This window comes from Coregonus clupeaformis, unplaced genomic scaffold, assembly GCF_020615455.1.
Source record: "Coregonus clupeaformis isolate EN_2021a unplaced genomic scaffold, ASM2061545v1 scaf2356, whole genome shotgun sequence".
Classification (NCBI taxonomy): domain Eukaryota; kingdom Metazoa; phylum Chordata; class Actinopteri; order Salmoniformes; family Salmonidae; genus Coregonus; species Coregonus clupeaformis.
This window is the reverse complement of record NW_025535810.1, coordinates 32523-48086: the sequence shown is the minus strand read 5'-3', so window position 1 is coordinate 48086 and position 15564 is coordinate 32523. Positions and strand designations below refer to the sequence as shown.

Genomic DNA, 15564 nt, shown 5'->3' with positions numbered 1-15564 from the left:
ATAGCTACTTTCAATGCAACTTACCGAAACAAAATTAACTTTATTTTGTAAAGTGCTTTCTTGCATCAAACACAAAATGTTCAGTCACCTCCTTGTCTGAAGGACAAGTGGATAAACAGGTTAATGTCAAGCCCTAGATGCTGCTTTACTAGATGCTGCTCTTCTACTAATCTCACTGCAACTCCCCTCCATGTCTCCGACCACTACTTTGTTTCCTTTTCTCTCTCGCTCTCCTCCAACACTACTCACTCTGCCCCTACACAGATGGTAATGCGCCGCCGCAACCTTCGCTCTCTCTCTCCCACTACTCTCTCCTCTTCCATCCTATCATCTCTTCCCTCTGCTCAATCCTTCTCCCTCCAATCTCCTGATTCTGCCTCCTCAACCCTCCTCTCCTCCCTTTCTGCATCCTTTGACTCTCTGTGTCCCCTATCCTCCCGGCCGGCTCGGTCCTCCCCTCCCAGCTCCGTGGCTTGATGACTCATTGCGAGCTCACAGAACAGAGCTCCGGGCAGCGGAGCGGAAATGGAAGCAAAACTAAACTCCCTGCCGACCTGGCATCTTTTCACTCCCTCCCTCTCTACATTTTCTTCATCTGTTTCTGCTGCTAAGGCCACTTTCTACCACTCTAAATTCCAAGCATCTGCCTCTAACCCTAGGAAGCTCTTTGCCACATTTTCCTCCCTGCTGAATCGCTCCCCTTCTCAAAAAACCAACACTCGATCCCACTGATGTCAACAACTACAGACCAGTATCCCTTCTTTCTTTTCTTTCCAAAACTATTGAGCGTGCCGTCTTTAGCCAACTCTCTTGCTATCTCTCTCAGAATGACCTTCTTGATCCAAACCAGTCAGGTTTCAGGACTGGTCATTCAACTGAGACTGCTCTTCTCTGTGTCACGGAGGCTCTCCGCACTGCTAAAGCTAACTCTCTCTCCTCTGCTCTTGTCCTTCTAGACCTGTCTGCTGCCTTTGATACTGTGAACCATCAGATCCTCCTCTCCACCCTCTCCGAGCTGGGCATCTCCGGCGCGGCTCACTCCTGGATTGGCGTCCTACCTGACCGGTCGCTCCTACCAAGTGGCGTGGCGAGAAGCTGTCTCCCGCACCACGTGCTCTCACCACTGGTGTCCCCCAGGGCTCAGTTCTAGGCCCTCTCCTTTTCTCCCTATACACCAAGTCACTTGGCTCTGTCATATCCTCACATGGCCTCTCCTATCATTGCTACGCTGACGATACACAACTAATCTTCTCCTTTCCCCCTTCTGATAACCAGGTGGCGAATCGCATCTCTGCATGTCTGGCAGACATATCAGTATGGATGACGGATCACCACCTCAAGCTGAACCCCTGGCAAGACGGAGCTGCTCTTCCTCCCGGGGAAGGACTGCCCGTTCCATGATCTCGCCATCACGGTTGACAACTCCGTTGTGTCCTCCTCCCAGAGTGCGAAGAGCCTTGGCGTGACCCTGGACAACACCCTGTCGTTCTCCGCTAACATCAAGGCGGTGACCCGCTCCTGCAGGTTCATGCTCTACAACATTCGGAGAGTACGACCCTGCCTTACACAGGAAGCGGCACAGGTCCTAATCCAGGCACTTGTTATCTCCCGTCTGGATTACTGCAACTCGCTGTTGGCTGGCCTCCTGCCTGTGCCATTAAACCCCCTACAACTCATCCAGAATGCCGCAGCCCGTCTGGTGTTCAACCTTCCCAAGTTCTCTCACGTCACCCCCTCCTCCGCACACTCCACTGGCTTCCAGTTGAAGCTCGCATCCGTTACAAGACCATGGTGCTTGCCTATGGAGCAGTGAGGGGAACGGCACCTCTGTACCTTCGGGCTCTGATCAGTCCCTACACCCAAACGAGGGCATTGCGTTCATCCACCTCTGGCCTGCTGGCTCCCTTCCTCTGCGGAAGCATAGTTCCCGCTCAGCCCAGTCAAAACTGTTCGCTGCTCTGGCACCCCAATGGTGGAACAAGCTCCCTCACGACGCCAGGACAGCGGAGTCACTCACCACCTTCCGGAGACATTTGAAACCCCACCTCTTTAAGGAATACCTGGGATAGGATAAAGTAATCCTTCTACCCCCCAAATATTGTAAAGTGGTTATCCCACTGGCTATAGGGGTGAATGCACCAATTTGTGAGTCGATCTGGATAAGAGCGTCTGCTAAATGACGTAAATGTGCCCTTGAGCAAGGCACTTAACCCTAATTGCTCCTGTAAGTCGCTCTGGATAAGAGCGTCTGCTAAATGACAAAAATGTAAAATGTAAAATGTAAGCCCGGCATGTTTTTGTCTCATTTTATGTAGGCCTACATTGAACACCACACATTGGCTGCTACTGTAGGCTGAACAATAGAACAGCTATTTCCATGTTAAAATGTTATGGGATGCATTTGCTCCATTGTTTTTTATGGTAGGCCGCTATGGTAGGCCTACATTATGATAGCCACACTAGCCTACTTGACCACTGTTAAAACTAACTTAAAACGGGTACAGCCTCAGTGTTCACAGTAAACACTCGCCAGAGGTTGCACAGAATTTTTGCAACGTTCAAGTTTGCGCTCAGCAGACCTGAAATTTGCTCAGTCATGAAAAAAACATTGCTGTATAGAACCGTTCATGTTAGGCTTTTAAACTCATCAACCACAGTCATCAACCACAGTGCTTAAAGGCTGGTATTATCAGTAGATTAAGAAGAAACAAATGCCTCAATCAGAATGACCTGAGTGCCAAAGTGACTGTCATCGGACACTTAACAGGAAACAGTCCATCAAACGATAGTGATGGTGACAAGCCCCTTATTGATTGTCAAGGAAACAGTCCCTTCCAGAGACTGCCAGTTAACTAATCAGTTACTAGAGACTGGAATGCTGGTCCTGTGGACTGTCACTGTTTAGACCTGCAGAGAGGGAGAGGGAGGGAGGGAAAGAGAAAGAGAGTGAAAGAAAAAGAGACCGACAGAGACAGACAGACAGAGAAGGCGAGAGAGAGAAAGATGGAGAGAATGAGAGAGAAATATCATATTGTTACAAAATAATAGAAAGTAAAAACAGGAGAGACACCACTAATCATTACAAGGAACAAGGACAGCATGTAAACTACATGATAACTACAAGGTTAACTACAAGATAATCAATAATTAAAAAAACATGTCCCCATGAAGCTATGATACTGAATAGAAAGAGCTATATTATAAATACAGTAGATGTAGATACAATATACTTTAGATAGATATATTCATTATAGATGTACAATATAAATATAGATATATTAATTGTAGATTGAACACATGGACACAGTACCTTTTGCTTCAACATCTTCATCATGCCTGGTATCTGTTTGGTGGCCACCTAAAAAAGAAAAAGACAGTCAGTGATCGTGATGTCTGTATGTCTCATCGTGATGTCTGCCTGTTGGATGGTAACCTATAACTGACAAGGACAAGTGAGAAGCTGATCTGTGACATAATGTGGAGGAATGTCATCTAACGTTTAAATCTCCAGAGGAGCATTGCCTCCTCCAACGTTCAGTGGAATTAAGAGTTGGGCAGAAAGTGATGGAGATTCTTTAGTGGGCTATGAGATAAAACTGGGTTAATCACGAACATAGAGTTAGAGTTCTTTGTTATTGGGCCAGGAACTTAATTGGATAATTTCACTGTGTGTGTGGGGGTTTGTGTATGTTTCAAGGATTTAGGGACCTGTCATGTCCAACAATCCGTCTTCAGGTCAAGAGTTTAAACAGAGTTTAAACTAAACATTAGTGTTTTTGCAAGATAAGGGATTGATTGATGGTATTATTATTGATTCTGAACTGAATGAAAGTCGAATTTAGCCGCCACCATAGACAAAGGGAGTGGGCGGAGTAATAAAAGAGCGGGAAACTTAAGAGGGAGGGACTATACAGCTAGGGTGTGTGGAGGGCACTATATAAGATGGAGAGAGGGCGGGGGAGGCTAGGCTACTCTGCAGACCAGCTTCCTTTTATTGAAATTCAATAAAGTAAATCTTCATTCAACAAAAACTCTGTAAGAACTTTTATTGTTAATAAAGTATAGTGATGAATTTCTACAACAAAAGAGAAAAGTTAGTCAAGACAGCAAGTCTTCCCTCACAGTGCAGATAGGCCCATATTTCACCCAACATTACATAATAGTAAGACCCAAATAAATAATCTCCCTTCACCACAGCCACGCAGCTAAACTACCTTAATTAGGACAGGGGTGAGTCAATTATTACGATTTCCCCATGAGAACAGTACAAAAGCGGAGACATCATCATCGCCAACTGGTTTGGTAAACAATTAGTAATCATCAAGCCTCCATTTTATACTCCACTTGTGACGGACGAAACACTTCCCTTTGACTTACATTCAATCATCCTAGTAGTCATGTTTAATAGGATAGCTAAGACAGATACTGTGTGTACAGCATATCAGATATTATACAGAGACAGATACAGGGATGGACTGGGACCAGAAACCAGGCCCATGTTTGCCCCTGGAGGCCCCCATACCTGCCCTAGACTGATAGGACAGACACTGTGTGTACAGCATATCAGACATAAGGGCCCAATGCAAACAAAGTATCTCCCTCTGAAGCTACAGCTACAGGTTAGTGAGGAGATTTGGAAGGGTGACAACAGACAGACGTGTTCCGGGTGATTGGCCACAGTTTCACAGTTTTACTGTCCAAGGACGAGTGGCTAGTTTCACAAACCAAAAGCATGTGAATGCTAGCCTGGTCAAATAGCTGTACTACTCTTGCCAACTCCATAGCTCATTGTCAAGACAAAGATGTTACGCTTGACGATGAGTGACAAGGAGTGATAGCCCAAACAGACTGGCACTCAGGCTATGTGAATGCATTATGGAGTATTGCTTTTGCCTTGGAAAATGTAATAATTAGTTGAGTTATAATTTTGATCAAATAGTCAAAATATGATGTTGGTCATTATAAAGTATTTGTATTGCTTTTACAGGGAATTCTGTGAACTGTCTAGAAAAGATGGGAAACCATAAACCCAAAGTGATAAATAAATATAAACTATTCAATATTTCAATAAATACTGAATATAGAAGGACATACTCATTAATGGCAAGGTGGACTTCCTTCGAGCTCCTGTCAAAAAAGACACAAAACCTACTATTACAATTTATCTTAAAACAAATTAAATAAAAAAGATAATAATTAAACCAAAAGCGATGTTGATGAACAATAGATAGCCTACTAGTGCAGTTAGTACTTAATCCATTAATAGATAATAGTATTATTATAATATTATACACCGAGTATACAAATCATTTAGGACACCTGCTCTTTCCATGACATAGACTGACCAGGTGAATCCAGGTGAAAGCTATGATCCCTTATTGATGTTTAAATCGACTTCAATCAGTGTAGATGAAGGGGAGGAGACAGGTTAAAGCAAGATTTAAGCCTTGATACAATTGAGACATGGATTGTGTGGATGGATTATCTTGGCAAAGGAGAAATGTTCACTAACAGGGATGTAAACAAATTTGTACACAACATTTTAGATAAATAAGCCTTTTGTGCATGTGGAACAATTCTGGGATCTTTTATTTCAGCTCATGAAACATGAGACCAACACTTTACATGTTGCGTTAATATTTTTCTTCAGTATAGTTGTAGTAATAATTAAACTAATTAAATCAGGGCATAGACCTAAAAATATTGGACTTTGTCTAGCTGAAATAGCATTTTCCCCCAAATGCAATGTGTCATAACTTCTTCAGGGCACTGACAAAAACTTTAGCTCAAAACTTTTTCTCATAACACAGGATAGAGGAGAATTTAATATGGATGAGATTAGTCACTTGCTTAATCTTATATATATATATATATAGCTTTAGTTTCACATTTCACTTGCAATAGGCAGGTTAGCTCCTATTGTCTGGGCCTTATCTAAATCCACACTAGCTCTCGAGAACCCAAAGGGTCTTATAGCCTTTTGGGTTGTCAGCTGAAGGTATGGACAACAGCTGGCTCCTTGTAAACTACAATCCCGATGCTCTGTTTTAACGTTTAGAAACGTTCATAATCCTAGCTTGCAATACGGTTTTGGAAACCTTTGGAACTTAACTTTCATACCAGTGAGTAAGAATCTCTCAAATACAAAATATTCACCTTGCTTCATAAATAACTATTAATTATTATTTGTAGATCAATCATCATTTACCAACAATACATCATCGATTTGAAGCTCTTGTACACAGCCAATTTGCTTCTCCTCAGACATCAATAAATGCCTATATGACCATGGTTTTGCTGCCCTCTACTGAGCATTCATTTAACTACTACAGTTCCTGGTACTGTCTGCAAAATGACAGTCATCTCTTATGGTTTACAAGGGAGAGGCCACAGCAGAGCATCTATCACAGTAAACTTTGAACACATCTCATACCTGTGTGATGAGGCAGCCTTAGCCTCATCACCATTTCAAAAGGTATTTTATGAAGTTAATATTATCTAAAATGCTTGAAAGTATGTGTGGTTAGGATAAAGTAAACTAGTCCATTGCATTGCTGCCATTTTAGGTGTGCCTGAACTTAATTGGTTGCTACCAAGATGATTGCTCAGGTTGAAGCCAGGTGTGGTGAGTTAGGTAATTAGTGAGTAGCTCACACATGCTTTCAGTCTCTGAGTATTAGCTCTAATCATGTTCTACTTGATGCAGCTCTATGTCTTTTAAACTAAAGTCTACTTGACTAAATATGGTAGTTTAAACAAATGAATGTAATTAACTGAGAAAAAAAATCATAATATTGCCTGGTCTAATTAACAAAGTAAAGTTCAGCTAATTAAATGTACACACTCATTGGTTAATCAATATGGGATTGGTTTAAGCGCTATGGTAGAAATGCTATCCTTTTCTCTCAGCTTAGGGTTGAACACCATTTTACAATGTGCTCCATAGCAGTTTGTTGTGTCCTGTATGTACAGGAAGGCTGTCCTGGTAGACTCTCTTTAGTCCCAGTAAGGGGGAGAGTTAGGCTCTGTTTAGAGCTAATAAAGGGGTAATCCCTAGTTATGCTGTTTAGCATAGACAGGTTGGTTGTTTAGCAACAAAACTGATGCCTGTGCAACTATGGGGAAAAACAGATTGGGTTGGTCTAGATCATGGTTTCCCAAACTCAGTCCTACCCTAGCACTACACAGCTGATTCAAATAATCAAAGCTTGATGATGAGTTGGTTATTTGAATCAGTAGTGTAGTGTTATGCCAAAAACCAAAATGGGGGAGGGTCTGCAGGTTTTCACTCCTCACTTTTACTTGATAAAATAAGGTCACTAATTAGTAAAGAACTTCCCTCACCTGGTTTATTTTTTTTAATTTTATTTCACCTTTATTTAACCAGGTAAACCAGTTGAGAACAAGTTCTCATTTACAACTGCGACCTGGCCAAGATAAAGCAAAGCATTGCGATAAAAACAACAACACAGAGTTACATATGGGGAAAAACAAAACAAAGTAAAAAAAAATACAACAGAAATACATATATATACAGTGTGTGCAAATTTAGCAAGTTATGGAGGTAAGGCAATAAAATAGGCTATAGTGCAAAATAATTACAATTAGTATTAACACTGGAATGATAGATGTGCAAGAGATGATGTGCAAATAGAGATACTGGGGTACAAATGAGCAAAATAAATAACAATATAGGGATGAGGTAGTTGGGCGGGCTAATTTCAGATGGGCTGTGTACAGGTGCAGTGATCGGTAAGGTGCTCTGACAACTGATGCTTAAAGTTAGTGAGGGAGATAAGTGTCTCCAGCTTCAGAGATTTTTGCAATTTGTTCCAGTCATTGGCAGCAGAGAACTGGAAGGAATTGCGGCCAAAGGAGGTGTTGGCTTTGGGGATGACCAGTGAGATATACCCGCTGGAGCGCAGACTACGGGTGGGTGTTGCTATGGTGACCAATGAGCTAAGATAAGGCGGGGATTTGCCTAGCAGTGATTTATAGATGGCCTGGAGCCAGTGGGTTTGGCGACGAATATGTAGTGAGGACCAGCCAACAAGAGCGTACAGGTCACAGTGGTGGGTATTATATGGGGCTTTGGAGACAAAACGGATGGCACTGTGATAGACTACATCCAATTTGCTGAGTAGAGTGTTGGAGGCTATTTTGTAAATGACATCGCCGAAGTCAAGGATCGGTAGGATAGTCAGTTTTACGAGGGCATGTTTGGCAGCATGAGTGAAGGAGGCTTTGTTGCGAAATAGGAAACCGATTCTAGATTTAACTTTGGATTGGAGATTCTTAATGTGAGTCTGGAAGGAGAGTTTACAGTCTAACCAGACACCTAGATATTTGTAGTTGTCCACATACTCTAGGTCAGACCCGTCGAGTGTAGTGATTCTAGTCGGGTGGGCGGGTGCAAGCAGCGTTCGGTTGAAGAGCATGCATTTAGTTTTACTAGTGTTTAAGAGCAGTTGGAGGCTACTGAAGGAGTGTTGTATGGAATTGAAGCTCGTTTGGAGGTTTGTTAACACAGTGTCCAATGAAGGGCCAGATGTATATAAAATGGTGTCGTCTGCGTAGAGGTGGATCTGAGAGTCACCAGCAGCAAGAGCGACGTCATTGATATACACAGAGAAAAGAGTCGGCCCAAGAATTTAACCCTGTGGCACCCCCATAGAGACTGCCATAGGTCCAGACAACAGGCCCTCCGATTTGACACATTGAACTCTATCTGAGAAGTAGTTGGTGAACCAGGAGAGGCAGTCATTTGGTTGTCTAGGACTTAATTGAAAGGAAAAACCAAAAACCTGCAGACACTAGGCCCTCCATGGAATGAGTTTGACACCCCTGGCCTATTTAGGCTAACCTGTCTATTTAGGCATAGTCTTAGCTGCAGTAGGAACACTATTGCGGGGCTGAGCTTCAGACTCGCCATCGTTTTTGTATCCTGAATATTACTGCTATGGACAACTGTTTTTCAAGACAAGCCATGTGTCCTGAAATTCTTCATCTGCAATAAATTCAAGTATTGCTTTTCTACAACCACGGGTCCTCTTCATTCCCACCTATCACCTCCATTGGCTACTCTGGGTCTGCTATTCTACAACCTGTCATTTTCTAGCAGCTTTATCTCTCTGCTTGCTATATTTCCTGTGTCTTTGTCAGTAAGGCCAACCACAATCTCTTCAAAACATCTTAGGTGTTAGTTTCACTCAGCTGCATGTGTTTTCAAGGTAGAGAGAGAATAGCTGTAGGTTAATATGTAGATTTGATGTAGATCTACAAAAGGGTACATGCCATGGTTGCAAGACAACAGAATGAACAGAAAAACAACAGCTAAGAATAGAGATGTAAAGTTTCACAAACAACAAGGCTGCTTCACCACACTTTTCACACAGTTGATATTAATAGACTTTATGACTGTATTAATGCATACCATACATCAGGGGTAGGCAAATAGATTCAGCTGCTGGGTGATTTCTGTAGGAGCGAATGGCAGCGGAGCCGGATTGCACTGAGACATTCTCTTGAATTGATGGCGATTATAGTCTTTTTTGATCCCCCACTCGCTGACCGATTTTGGCACGAGGGCCACCTGTTGCCGACCCATGACATCGTCATTGGTGGTATAGGCTCTAGGCTGACTTTTGCCCAAAATATAATTATGTAGGCCCTAATACTGTGTTTGAAAGTCAAACAGAAGCTATTGCAGTTCAAAACAAATGTTAATTTTCATAACAACTTGTGATGTTCTAAAGTGGAGAAAAAAGTATTTAGTCAGCCACCAATTGTGCAAGTTCTCCCACTTAAAAAGATGAGAGAGGCCTGTAATTTTCATCATAGGTACACGTCAACTATGACAGACAAATTGAGAAGAAAAAAATCCAGAAAATCACATTGTAGGATTTTTTATGAATTTATTTGCAAAATATGGTGGAAAATAAGTATTTGGTCACCTACAAACAAGCAAGATTTCTGGCTCTCACAGACCTGTAACTTCTTCTTTAAGAGGCTCCTCTGTCCTCCACTCGTTACCTGTATTAATGGCACCTGTTTGAACTTGTTATCAGTATAAAAGACACCTGTCCACAACCTCAAACAGTTACACTCCAAACTCCACTATGGCCAAGACCAAAGAGCTGTCAAAGGACACCAGAAACAAAATTGTAGACCTGCACCAGGCTGGGAAGACTGAATCTGCAATAGGTAAGCAGCTTGGTTTGAAGAAATCTACTGTGGGAGCAATTATTAGGAAATGGAAGACATACAAGACCACTGATAATCTCCCTCGATCTGGGGCTCCACGCAAGATCTCACCCCGTGGGGTCAAAATGATCACAAGAACGGTGAGCAAAAATCCCAGAACCACACGGGGGGACCTAGTGAATGACCTGCAGAGAGCTGGGACCAAAGTAACAAAGCCTACCATCAGTAACACACTACGCCGCCAGGGACTCAAATCCTGCAGTGCCAGACGTGTCCCCCTGCTTAAGCCAGGACATGTCCAGGCCCGTCTGAAGTTTGCTAGAGTGCATTTGGATGATCCAGAAGAGGATTGGGAGAATGTCAGATGAAACCAAAATATAACTTTTTGGTAAAAACTCAACTCGTCGTGTTTGGAGGACAAAGAATGCTGAGTTGCATCCAAAGAACACCATACCTACTGTGAAGCATGGGGGTGGATACATCATGCTTTGGGGCTGTTTTTCTGCAAAGGGACCAGGACGACTGATCCGTGTAAAGGAAAGAATGAATGGGGCCATGTATCGTGAGATTTTGAGTGAAAACCTCCTTCCATCAGCAAGGGCATTGAAGATGAAACGTGGCTGGGTCTTTCAGCATGACAATGATCCCAAACACACCGCCCGGGCAACGAAGGAGTGGCTTCGTAAGAAGCATTTCAAGGTTCTGGAGTGGCCTAGCAAGTCTCCAGATCTCAACCCCATAGAAAATCTTTGGAGGGAGTTGAAAGTCTGTGTTGCCCAGCGACAGCCCCAAAACATCACTGCTCTAGAGGAGATCTGCATGGAGGAATGGGCCAAAATACCAGCAACAGTGTGTGAAAACCTTGTGAAGACTTACAGAAAACGTTTGACCTGTGTCATTGCCAACAAAGGGTATATAACAAAGTATTGAGAAACTTTTGTTATTGACCAAATACTTATTTTCCACCATAATTTGCAAATAAATTAATTAAAAATCCTACAATGTGATTTTCTGGATTTTATTTTCTCATTTTGTCTGTCATAGTTGACGTGTACCTATGATGAAAATTACAGGCTTCTCTCATCTTTTTAAGTGGGAGAACTTGCACAATTGGTGGCTGACTAAATACTTTTTTCCCCCACTGTATATCTCTCCACTATGTAGGCCTCATATTTAATCTTGATTTCACCAAAGATGTTTACTAGTTTGAGTGATGCAGTTCAACTGGAATGCACATACACATATATATATACACAGTATCAGTCAAAAGTTTGGACATTATGTTGTGGAACTTAATCACTATACTTTATTAAAAATCAAAGTTCTTATGGAGTTTTTGTTGAATCAAGATTTACTTTATTGAATTTCAATAAAAGGAAGCTGGTCTGCAGAGTAGCCTCCCCTCCCTCTTCAGTTTCCCGCTCTTTTATTGCTTCGCCCACTCCTTTTGTCTATGGTGGCGGCTAAATTCGATTTTCATTCAGTTCAGAATCACATAGTACTACAATCAATCACTCCCCTGTCTTGCAAAAACAATCATGTTTAGTTTAAACTCTGTTCAACCCCGGCTCTCCCGGGATTAACCTGAAGACCGATTGTTGGACATGACAGGTCCCTAAATACTTGAAACACACCAACCCCACCCCATCATGCTGTAATCAATCAAGAAGATAGCCAAGGAGTGACAAAGGTCTAGCCCAAACTCCATTCAACCCTGGTGCTGCTCCCTTCACTGTGTTTGAAGAGAGAAACAAAAGGCCACAAGCTAGTTTCAGTCTCTGATGAGATAAGACAGCCATGGATTTAAGTAAGAGCGAGCAATTTGACCCTAGGTCAGATTGCCTCTTTACCCCCCCACACACAGTGAAATTACCCAATTAAATTCCTGGCCCAGTAACAAATAATTCTAACTCTATGTTTGTGATTACCCCAGGTTTATCTCATAGTCCATTAAAAATACACATCAACACTAACTTATTCAAGGGTTTTTCTTTATTTTTACTATTTTCTACATTGTAGAATAATAGTGAAGACATCAAAACTATGAAATAACACATGTAATCATGTAGTAACCAAAAAAGTGTTAAACAAATCAAAATATATTTTACATTTGAGATTCTTAAAAGTAGCGACCCTTTGCCTTGATGACAGCTTTGCACACTCTTGGCATTCTCTCAACCAGCTTCACCTGGAATGCTTTTCCAACAATCTTGAAGGAGTTCCCACATACAGTTGAAGTTGGAAGTTTACATACACTTAGGTTGGAGTCATTAAAACTCGTTTTTCAACCACTTCACAAATGTCTTGTTAACAAACTATAGTTTTGGCAAGTCGATTAGGACATCTACTTTGTGCATGACACAAGTAATTTTTCCAACAATTGTTTACAGACAGATTATTTCACTTATGATTCACTGTATCACAATTCCAGTAGGTCAGAAGTTTACATACACTAAGTTGACTGTGCCTTTAAACAGCTTGGAAAATTCCAGAAAATGTTGTAATGGCTTTAGAAGATTCTGATAGGCTAATTGACATAATTTGAGTCAATTGGAGGTGTACCTGTGGATGTATTTCAAGGCCTACCTTCAAACTCAGTGCCTCTTTCATTGATATCATTGGAAAATCAAAAGAAATCAGCCAAGACCTCAGAAAATAAATTGTAGGCCTCCACAAGTCTGGTTCATCCTTGGGAGCAATTTCCAAACAACTGAAGGTACCACGTTCATCTGTACAAACAATAGTACGCAAGTATAAACACCATGGGACCATGCAGCCATCACACCGCTCAGGAAGGAGACACATTCTGTCTCCTAGAGATGAAATTACTTTGGTGCGAAAAGTGCAAATCAATCCCAGAACAACAGCAAAGGACCTTACATTTACATTTTAGTCATTTAGCAGACGCTCTTATCCAGAGCGACTTACAGTTAGTGAATACATCTTTTTATTTATTTTTATTTTATTTTTATACTGGCCCCCCTGTGGGAATCGAACCCACAACCCTGGCGTTGCAAACGCCATGCCCTATCAACTGAGCTACATCCCTGCCGGCCATTCCCTCCCCTACCCTGGACGACGCTGGGCCAATTGTGCGCCGCCCACCTTGTGAAGATGCTGGAGGAAACAGGTACAAAAGTATCTACATCGTCATAACCTGAAAGGCAGCTCAGCAAGGAAGAAGCCACTGCTCCAAAACCGCCATAAAAAAGCCAGACTACGGTTTGCAACTGCACATGGGGACGTTGATCATACTTTTTGGAGAAATGTCCTCTGGTCTGATAGAACTGTTTGGCCATAATGACCATCGTTATGTTTGGAGGAAAAAGGGGAAGGCTTGCAAGCCGAAGAAAACCATCTCAACCGTGAAAGCACGGGGGTGGCAGAATCATGCTGTTGGGGTGCTTTGCTGCAGGAAGGACTGGTGCACTTCACAAAATAGATGACATCATGAGGAAGGAAAATTATGTGGATATATTGAAGCAACATCTCAAGACATCAGTCAGGAAGTTAAAGCTTGGTCGCAAATGGGTCTTCCAAATGGACAATGACCCCAAGCATACATCCAAAGTTGTGGCAAAATGGCTTAAGGACAACAAAGTCAAGGTATTGGAGTGGCCATCACAAAGCCCTGACCTCAATCCTATAGAACATTTGTGGGCAGAACTGAAAAAGCATGTGTGAGCAAGGAGGCCTACAAACCTGACTCAGTTACACCAGCTCCTCTCAGGAGGAGTGGGCCAAAATTCACCCAACTTATTGTGGGAAGCTTGTGGAAGGCTACTCGAAACGTTTGACCCAAGTTAAACAATTTAAAGGCAATGCTACCAGATACTAATTGAGTGTATGTAAACTTCTGACCCACTGGGAATGTGATTAAAGAAATAAAAGCTGAAATAAATCATTCTCTCTACAATTATTCTGACATTTCACATTCTTCAAATAAAGTGGTGATCCTAACTGACCTAAGACAAATCATTTTTACAACTTCCGACTTCAACTATATGCTGACCACTTGTTGGCTGCTTTTCCTTCACTCTGTGGTCCAACTCATCCCAAACCATCTCAATTGGGTTGAGGTCGGGGGATTGTGGAGGCCAGGTCATCTGATACAGCACTCCATCACTCTCCTTCTTGGTCAAATAGCCCTTACACAGCCTGAAGGTGTGTTGGGTCATTGTCCTGTTGAAAAACAAATGATAGTCCCACTAAGCCCAAACCAGTTGGGACGGCATATCGCTGCAGAATGCTGTGGTAGCCATGCTGGTTAAGTGTGCCTTGATTTCTAAATAACTCACCAACAGTGTCACCAGCAAAGCACCCCCACAACATCACACCTCCTCCTCCATGCTTCACGGTGGGAACAACACATGCAGAGATCATCCGTTCACCTACTCTGCGTCTCACAAAGACACGGCGGTTGGAACCAAAAATCTCAAATTTGGACCAAAGGAAACATTTCCACCGGTCTAATGTCCATTGCTCGTGTTTCTTGGCCCAAACAAGTCTCTTCTTCTTATTGGTGTCCTTTAGTAGTGGTTTCTTTCCAGCAATTCGACCATGAAGGCCTGAGTCATGCAGTCTCCTCTGAAAAGTTGATGTTGAGATGTGTCTGTTACTTGATCTCTGTGAAGCATTTATTTTTGCTGCAATTTCAGAGGCTGGTAACTCTAATGAACTTATCCTCTGCAGCAGAGGTAACTCTGGGTCTTCCTTTCCTTGTGCCGGTCCTCACGAGAGCCAGTTTCATCATAGCGCTTGATGGTTGTTGCGACTGCACTTGAAGAAACCTTAAAGTTCTTGAAATGTTCCTGATTGACTGACCTTCATGTCTTAAAGTAATGATGGACTGTCGTTTCTCTTTGCTTATTTGATTAAATAGGGCTATCTTCTGTATACTACCCCTACCTTGTCACAACACAACTGTTTGGCTCAAACGCATTAAAAAGGAAAGAAATTCCACAAATTAACTTTTAACAAGGCACACTGTCACGACTTCCTCCGAAGCTGCCTCCTCTCCTTTTTCGGGCAGGCTTCGGCGTTCGTCGTCACCGGCCTTCTAGCCACTGCCGCTCCTCATCTCATCATTCCATTTGTTTTGTCTTGTTTATTACACACACCTGGGTCATATCCCCTCATCAGTACCTGTATAATTATTCCCTCTGCCCCCCTTCACTTTGTGTGTGATTGTTTATTGCAGAGGTTACTATAGCTCGGTGGAGCTATATTGTATTTTGTATCGCCAGGATATTCACCCGTGTGCCTTGTTGTCTCCGTAATACCGCACTGTTTTCGCATTGCTGCGTACCGCTGTCTTCCTGAATAAACCATTTATTCTGTGATTTACCCTCCTGCGCCTTA

At 42.4% G+C, this 15564-nt stretch overlaps 1 pseudogene; it reads left to right on the top strand.

The window, feature by feature from the left end:
- The first annotated feature begins 964 nt into the window (after positions 1–964).
- On the top strand, positions 965–2069 carry LOC123488484 (annotated as a pseudogene).
- The last annotated feature ends 13495 nt before the right edge of the window (positions 2070–15564 follow it).